This window comes from Chrysochloris asiatica, unplaced genomic scaffold (genome assembly GCF_000296735.1).
Source record: "Chrysochloris asiatica unplaced genomic scaffold, ChrAsi1.0 scaffold00039, whole genome shotgun sequence".
NCBI lineage: Eukaryota > Metazoa > Chordata > Mammalia > Afrosoricida > Chrysochloridae > Chrysochloris > Chrysochloris asiatica.
The window spans coordinates 2,156,575-2,166,620 of record NW_006408557.1 but is presented as its reverse complement, the minus strand read 5'-3'; positions in this window follow the sequence as shown (position 1 = coordinate 2,166,620).

Here is a 10,046-nt window from a genome sequence, read left to right as displayed (position 1 = left end):
AGTGAGGTTGGCCCAGGATCAGACAGTGTTTCGTTCTGCTGTGCATAAGGTGGCTATGACTCCGTACCAACTCGATGGCCACTAACAACCACAACAGCACACAGCTGAGTGTCTTTGCATAATGTATAAAGCATAGTCAAACATCTTTCAGGTACTCTCTCTCTACTGTCTATCAAGATCCATCTGACATAAGAAGTGATATCCCTCATTCCATATTCTCTTCTGAATCTGGCTTGAGTTGCTATTGATGGTTACACCCATTTTTGGATTATTTTCCAAATTATATTATGTCCTTGTAAATATAGGATCTCAAATGTAAGGTAAGAAGTAAGAACATAAACAAACTCAACTAAAGAAATCAACAACATAAATAATTACATAGTAAGAAAAGTTGTTGCTGTTGTTCAGTGCAATCAAGTCAGTCCCAATTCATAGTGACCCTGTTTAGGTTTTCCAAGGAGAAGTGGTGTGTCTGAACCACCAAACTTGGAGTTAGCAGTTCAGTGCTTCTGCTGTAGTACCTCACCAAAAAATTATAAGATATAAAAACTTCACTCACAGAACAACAAAAGTCCTTCTTTACCAATAATCACATTGAATATACATGGATTAAATTCTCTATGTAAATGAAAGAGAATGGAACAAAGGATAAGAAAACAAGGCCCATCAATATGCTGGATACAAGAGACACATCTTAGGCCCCAAAGTATCAATTAACTGAAAGTAACAGTATGGAAAAGAATGTTTAATGTAAAGAGTAATTAAAAGAGAGTAAGTGTGACTGTATCAGTATCAGATAAAACAGATTTAAATCAAAATAATTTATGAGATGAAGAAAAAAACATATATTAATGAAAGATATAGGCCAGCAAAAGATCATAAGTATATATGCACCCAACATCAATGTACCAAAATTTAAAATAAATACTGATAAAAACAAAAGGAGCAAAAGGCAAGTATATAATAATGGTCAGAGACTTCAGTGTATCACTGTTAATGCTGGGCAGATTTCTAGAAAAACTATCAGTAAAGAGATATTGAAGACTTGAACATATCATAAACAAATTGATCTGAAAGACATACAAACATATGGAATATTCCATCCAACATCAGCACAATACAGCTTCCCTAGTATAAATGGGACATTCTCCAGGATAAACTATACACTTGACAAGTTTAAAAAAGATTGAAATGGAACAGATTGTTCTGAACCACAGAAGAATAATACTAGAAATTAGAAAAACAAGGATGATAGAAATCACATAAGTATTTGGAAACTAAATAAGCCATGATTATACAGCCAATGATTCAAGAAAAATCATGAGTGAACTTTAAAAATAAAAACACAAATATATCCACATTAAAAATGTAAACACAACATATCCAAACTTATGAAATACACTGACAGCAATCTTCAGAGGGAAGTTTTTATCAATAAATGACTACATCAGAAGAGAGGAAAGATCTCAAATTAACAGTTTATCTAGTTTAGCATAATGTGGAACTAGAAAAAGTAGAGCTAACTGCCCATAGCTAACAGAACAAAGGAAATCATAAAAATCAAAGGAGAAATAAATGAAATAGCAAAGAAAAATAGGGAAAATCAAGGAAACTAAAAAGTTTTGATAAGAGCAGTAAAATGGACAAATCTTAATTGAGAAAACTGTCAAAGAAAAAAAGTGAAAAGAAGCTAATAAAAAAAAAATTGGAGGCATTGTAATAGATACAACAGATACAACGTATCTAAAATAAACAGCACCAAAAAAAAAAAAAAAAAAAAAGAAGCATAACAAGAGAAGATATTTAATCAGGAAACAAACAAACAAAAACAAAGGAAAAATACACAGCTGGAAATGTTACCAAGAATTCTGCGAATTGTCACCAATGATGTTCAAATTCTTCCAAAATACAGAAGGGGAAAGAATACAGTCTATGAAGTAAGAATTATCTTGATATCAAAGACAGAAAAGAAATTAACACTATAGAACTATAACCTTCATGAATATAGATGTAAGTATTCTCAATAAAATAATAGTGAACAGAATCCAAAAATATATTTAAATAATTACATATCATGGTCAAGTGAGATTTATTCCAGTAATGTAGGGAGGGTTCAACATTAGAAAATCTATCAATGTAATGTTGTTTTGTTGTTGTAAAGTTGGCTCCAACTCATAGTGACCCTGTATAGGGTTTCCAAGGAGTGGCAGGTGAGCTTGAATCCTTGACCTTGTGGTTCAAACTGACCTTGCAACCCAGTACACTAACCCCCATACTATAATAAAAGAGCCACATGTTCATCTCAATAGAAGAAAATAAGTAACTTTGATAAAATCCAATACCATTTCCAGACCAAAAAAACTCAATAAGACAGGAATATAATGGAAATTCCCAATATGACTGAGGGTATTTATGAAAAAAACACAGCCTACATTAGGCTCAATGGAGAAAGACCTGAAAATGGGAATGGAAAAAGTATGCTCACCATTATCACATCTATTCAACATTTTTTTGTAGCCCTAAACAGAGCAATAAGGGGAGAAAAAAAAAAGGGCGTGAGAAAGAAACCTAATTTATCAAAATAGGAAAAAAAAATAAGTAAATCTATCACTATTTGCAGATGACATAATCCTATATATAAAGCATGTAAAGAATCCACAAGAAAGTTTCTAGAACTAATAGAATAATTCAGCAAAATTACAGGATTTGAGATCAATATGGAAAAATCAGTTTTGTTTCTATACACCAACAAATAGAAATTGAAGAGGAAATAAAAAAGAAAAATAGCTTAAGAATAAAATACTTAAGGCTAAACTAGCCAGGGATATAAAGGGCATGTATAATGAAACTATAAAACATTGCTGCAAGAGATGAAAACAGATGTAATTAAATGGAAAGACATGCCATGTTCATGGATTGAAAGACTTTGTATTGTTAAAGTCTCAATATTACCTAAAGCTATCTACAAATTCAATGCAATCCCAATAACAATTCCAACAGCATTTTTTTGTAGAAATGGAAAAAAAAACGAATTCTCAGCTTCATGTGGAAAGGCAAGAAGATCCAAATAGCCAAAGCAGTGTTTAAGAAAAACAAAAGGAGAAGAGTACACTTAGCAATTTCAAAACATGCTATGTTGTTGCTATTGGTGTTAAGTGTTGTCTAATCAGTTCCGACTCATAACAACCCTGTATAGGGTTTCCAAAGAGCAGCTGGTGAGCTTGAACTGCCAAGCTTGCAGAACAGCTCATTAACCCACAGTGCCACACCAGGACTCTAAAACATATTATAGACTATAGTAATCCAAACAGCTTTACAGTGACATGATGAGAGCTCAATGGAATAGAATTGGGAGCTGAGAAATAAAACTATACCTGTATGGTCAATTGATTTTTGACAAGGATACTAAATTAATTCAACCATTTAGATATACTAGCTCTGGTAGTGTAGTGGTTATGAATTGGGCTGCGAACCTCAGGGTCAGGAGTTCGAAACTACCAGCTGTTCCACAGGAGAAAGATGAGGCTTTCTGCTCCTGTAAAGATTTACAGCCTTGGAAATCCTGTACAGGGTCGCTATGAGTCGGAACCAACTCCAAGGCACTTAACAAAAACAACAACAATGGTATATATGGAGTTCTGGTGTGGTGCTGTGGGTTAATGTGCCAGACTGCAAAACCATTTGAACTGCAAGTCTGACGGTTCAAGTTCACCAGCTGCTCCTTGGAAACACTATACAAGTGTGCATCAGATTCGACTTGACGGCACTTAACAACAACAACAACAACAACAATGGTATATATAGAAACCACATAATTCATGGAAGAAAATATAAGGATAAACTTATGAAAGCCATGATAAATTAACACGTACAACAACAAATCCATGAAAAACACAATGCAAAATAGGTAACTAGAACTTTATTAAAAAGTAAATACCAATGTTCATCGATGTATATTAGCAAAAGAGTAAAAAGATAACTAGCTGATGGGGGAAAAATGTTTGGGAATCATATTTCTGCTAAGAGTCTAATATAATATACATGAGGGTTAGTGAAAAAGTGTTAACACTAAGATTTCAGTTCAAACATGCACAGGTTTAGTTCAAACAGAATGTGTTGAAAACGTGTCTCTATGGTCTGTGAACGGCTACAGAAAAGTCCTATCAGTGGTTTGCTTGTCTTAGTCTCAGAGCTCTACAGAAAGATGTCCAGCATGGATGACCCTGCTGGTATTTGAAATACTGATGACATAGCTTCCAGTGTCACAGTAACTAGCAAACCACCACAGTACACCTGACTAACAGAGCAATGGTGGACTGTCTATGAAAGAGCACCCGGCTATCCATTTCTGAAAAAAAATAAACTGCCCAATAAAAACCTTATGAATAGAAGAACATTGTCTGATATAGCACTGCAAGGTGAGCCCCTCAGGTTGGAAGGCACCTAAAATATGCCTGGGGAAGAGTTGCCTCCTCTAAGTAGAGACAGCCTTATACTATAAATGGAACAAAGAGAAACAGAGGCAAATATCCATTAAACACTGGAATGTACAATGTATGAAGTATGCATATATGAAAATAGCAAGTTGTCAAAATGAAATAGAAAACATGAAGCTTGATATACGAGGCATTAGGGAGCTGAAATGGCCATTCTGAATCAGACAATCACATGGTCCACTATGGCAGGAATGACAAATTGAAGAATGGCATCTCATTCATTGTTGAAAAAGAACATTTCAATATCTATCCTGATGTATGACACTATCAGTGATAAGATAAGATTCATATGCTCATAAGGAAGACCCGAGTCCTGGTGTGGGAGGATAAGCACTGGACTGCTAACTACAAGGTCAGTGGTTCAAACCTACCAGCCACTCCTGGAGAACTCTACACATGGTCACTATGAGTCAGAGCCTACTTAAAGACTCTTAACAACAAGCTGTGGTGCTGTAAGCCCTCGACTGCAAGGTCGATGGTTCAAACTCACCACTTGCTCCTTAGAAACCCTATATAGGGTCACTATGAGTTGGAACTCACTCAAGGGCACTTAAAAACAACAATAACAATATAAGGAAAGTCAATTAATATGATTATTATTCAAATTAATGAATCAACCACTAATGCTAATGATGAGGAAATCGAAGATTTTTACCAACTTCTGAAGCTTGAAATTTGACCAAACATGCAATCAAACTGCATTGGTAATTACTGGTGATTAGAATGCCAAGGTTAGAAACAAAGGATTGTTGTTGTTGTTGTTAAGTACCATGTAGTCGGTTCCAACTCATAGTGACCCTGCACAGGGTTTCCGAGGCTGTAAAACTTTTCGAGAGCAGAATGCCTCATCTTTCTCCCGTGGAACCGCTGGTAGTTTCGAACTGCTGACCTTGAGGTTGGCAGCCTGACTTATAACCACTATGCTACCAGAGCTCCTTAAAGAAGGATTGTTGTTGTTGTTGTTGTTTAGTGCTGTCGAGTCGATTCCGACCCATAGCAATCCTGTATAGGGTTTCCAAGGAGCAACTGGTGAGCTTGAACTGCTGACCTTGCAGTTCAAACAGCTTTGCAGTCGGGCACATTAACCCACGTCGCCACACCAGGACCCCAAAGAAGGACTGTTGTTGTTGTTGTTGTGTGCCGTGGCATAGCGACCCTGTACATCCTTATGGGAGCAAAAAGCCTCATCTTTCTCCCGCAGAACAGCTGGCAGTTTCGAACTGCTGACCTTGAGGTTCGCAGCCCGATTTGTAACTACTATGCTCCCAGAACTCCTTAAAGAAGGATTAGCAGTTATAAAATACAACATTGGTGATAGAAATGACACCTAGGCTCTCATGATAGAATTTTCCAATTTTGCATAATAACTAATGACTTATTCATTGCAAATACTTTACAATAACATAAGTGGACTTAGATGGATAGAACACACAGAAATCAAATCAATCACATCTGTGGAAAGAGACAATGAAGAAGCTCAATATCAACATTCTGATCAATGTCAGGGGTAGACTTCAAAACAGATGATCAATTGCTCTTAAGCAAGTTTAAGTAGAAGTTGAAGAAAATTAAAACATGACCAAAAGAGCCAAAGTAAGATGTAAAGTATATTCCACATGAATTTAGAGACCATCTCAAGAATTTATTTGACATATTGAAGACAGACCATAAGAGTTCTGGGATGACATCAAGAATATCATACATGAAGAGACCAAAGGTCGTTAAAAAAGAAAGGAAAAAGACTAATCTGGATGTCAGAAGAAATCCTGAAACTTGCTGTAGAACTTAGAGAAGTAAAACAAAAGGGAGAAATGATGAAGCAAAAGAGCTGGACTGAAATTTCAAAGGGCAGCTAGAAAAGACAAAGTAAATTATTATAATGAAATGTGTAGAAACCTAGAGTTAGAAAGCCAAAAGGGAAAAATAGCATTCAGTATTTCTCAATCTGAAAGAAGTGAAGAAAAAGTTCTAGTCTGGAATTACAATGACTATTGTAGGATTCTGTTAATTGTCACAGAAAGCATCTACAGAAAATGGAAGAAATACACAGAATTATTGTACCCTTAAATGTATTTCAGAACATTTGACAGTACTCAGGAGGAACCTGTAACTAACCCAAGAGGTGGTTGTTAGACTAGAATCAGGGGACCCTGAATGGTTTAAAATCAGGAAAGGCATGCACTAGGGTTCTATTCTTTCACCATACTTACTCAATTTGTATGCTGGGAAAATAATCAGAGGAGCTAGATTATATAAAGAAGAAGGGAAGGTGGCATCAGAATAGAAGGAACACGGATTAATGACTAGTGATATGCAGATAATACAATCTTGCTTGCTTAAAGTGAAGAGGACTTAAAATACTTACTGATGAAGATCAACGACCATAACCTTTGGTATGGGTTGCACCTCTATGTAAAGAAAACAAAAATCTTCACCACTGAAGCAATAAATAACATCACAATAAATGGAGAAAAGATTGAAGTTTTCAAATACTTCATTTTGATTTAATCCACAACCAACACTCATGCAAGCAGCAGCCAAGAAGTTAAGCGATGCATTGCATTAGGCAAATCTGCTGCACAAGACCTCTTTAAAGTGTTTAAAAGCAAAGATATCAGTTTGAAGAATAAGATGTGCCTGACCCCAAAGTCATGATATTTTCAGTAGTCTCATGTGTGTGTGAATGGGAATCCTGGTGTGACGCTGTAGGTTAATGCGCCAGACTGCAAAGGTTTTTGAACTTCAAGGTTGGCAATTCAAGCTCATCAGCTTCTCCTTGGAAACCCTATACAGGGTCTCTATGGGTCAGAACTGACTCTATGGCACTTAACAACAACATATGTATGTTGGACAATGAATAAAGAAGAGTGTAGAAGAACTAACTGGTGCATTTGGGTTGTGTTATTGGAGAATATTGAAGGTCTGTGTTGGAACAGGTCTGTGTTGGAAGAAAAATAGCAAGAATGCTCCTTAGAAGTCAGGATAGTGAAATTGTGTCTCGTATACTTCACACATGTTATCAGGAGGGACCAGTCCCTGGAGAAGGGCATCATGTTTGGTACATTGGAGTGTTAGCAGAAAAGAGGAAGATCTTCAAGGAGATGGATTGACACAGTGGCAGCAACAATGGGCTCACGTGTAACAACAATAATGAGGATGGTTCAGAACCTGGTAGTGCTTTTTTGTTGTTGTGAATAGAGTCTCTCTAAGTTGGAACAAACTCGACAGTACCTAACAACAAGAACCACATTCCACCGAAAATAAGTAGGCAGTTTTTAACGATTTCAGGAGGCAGTATATGATCAAGAGTCTAGGGCATTGATGGAAGAAGTACAGTTAGCACTAAAAACATTGGCAAAAAACAAGGCTCCTGGATTTCAGGGAGTAATCATTGAAATGTTTCAACAAATGGATGCAGCACTTGGGGTACTCATTCATCCACATCAAGAGATTTGGAAAAGAGTTACATGGCCAACAAATCGAAAGAAATTCATATTTATGTCCATCTCAAAGAAAGGTGATCCAACAGAATGTAGAAGTTATCAAACAATATCATTACTATTGCACACAAGTAAAATTTTGCTAAAGATAACTGAAAGAGTTGATCAACAGTGAACTACCAAAAGCTGAAACTGAATTTAGAAGAGAACATAGAAAGTAGCACGTAGTTTTGATGTCAGATGGATCTTGGCTAAACAAAGAGGTTACCTATGCTTTATTGACTATTCAAAGGCAATCAATTGTGTGGATCATAACAAACTATGGAGAACATTTCAAAGAATTGTAATTCCAAAGCACTTAATTGTGTTCATACGGAAACTGTACACACACCAGGAGGCAGTCATTCAAACAGAACAAGGTGACACTGAAGGGTTTAAATAAGAAAAGATTTGCACCAGGCTGTATCCTTTCACCTTATTTATTCAATCTGTATGTCAAGTAAATAATCCGAGCGCTGATACTATATGAAGACGAACACAGCATCAGGAGTGGACAACTCATTAATAACCTGCGATGTGCAGGTAACATCACTTTGCTTGACGAAAGTGAACAGGACTTAAAGTACTTACTTATGAAAGTCATACACTACAGCATTCATTATTGATTATATGCCTCAATCTAAAGAAAATAAATATCCTCATAACAGGAACACTAAGAAATATAAAGACAAATGGATAAAAGACTGAGAGTCTTTAAGAATTTAATTTTATTTGGATCTAAAATCATCACACATGGAAGTATCAGTCAGTAAATCACATAATGTATTGCACTGGGAAAATGTGCTGCAAAGGATGTTAAACATTTGAAAAGAGAATGTTGAGGATTAAGGTGAGCCTGACCCTCGTAATTTCAATTGCCACATATGCATGGGATAGCTGGAAACTGAAAAAGGAAGACAGAAGAACTGATACTTTTGAATTATATTGTTGGCTAAGAATAAGTTTGTAGAAAAATTCCATAATTTTTTAATTCCTTCAAAATAAAGGTCCAATCAATGGCTTTTGAGGGGATTGACTGGTCCTACTCAATTCAAGCTGGAGAAGTTCTACTCAGAAGGTTGCAATGACATTTTTTTTTGAAGTCCCTAAGTGTTATCACTTCATGAAAAGTTTTCTCAGAGAACACAGAACTACCATGGGGGTTATTGGGAAGGAGTTTTCAGAAAATTACAAACTGCGTTGGTAAGAAAATGGCCTGGAAATGTTCACCTAGGATTTTTTTTTCCATTATGACCATGCAGTTGATTATTGATGTAGAATAGTCAGGGCTATCCTATGAGAATTTTGTTGATAAAACTTATCCTTTTCCCCTAGCAGTTCTAATTTTGCCCCATTATACTTCTTTTTGTTCCCCAAACTCAGAGAACATTGAGAAGGAACTCAATTTCAATTCCACAAGAATACCAAAACTGCCATTTTGAGACAGTGTAAATTGCAAAGCACAGAATTCTTTGGGAAAGGGTTAGAGAGATGGAAAGAATCAACGGGTAAAAGTGTATAGGTCTAGCTAGAGAATATGTTGAGAAAGAATAACTTCACATTACAATATTTTTATTTAATGAAGTTTTTTCTGATTCTCTAGCAATATACATATATACATAAACTTACCCTTATATATAACTACTACAACTTAACACACAAATAACTCAATCAAAAATGAACATGGGGTAGTAGTAGATAATAGATATGTCACGAAAGAAGATACTGAAGTAGTCAACAAACCCACTGAAGTCTAGTTGATTCCAACTCATAGCGACCCTACCTGACAGAGGAGAAGTGCTCCCTTGTGTTTCTGAGACAATATGACCCTACAGGATAAGATAGCCTTAATTTTCTTCTGCAGAGCAGGAGTTTGAACTGCCAACATTGTAGTTAACAGCCCAACACTTAACCCACAGCACCACCAGGGCTCCTTCATTAACCATTACTGTTGTTGTGTGTCATCAAACTCATATTGACCATTTATAGGGTTTTCCTAGAACAGCTGGTGGCGTTGAACTGCCTACCTTGAAGTTAGCAGTCCAGTGCTTATCCTACAGCACCACATCAG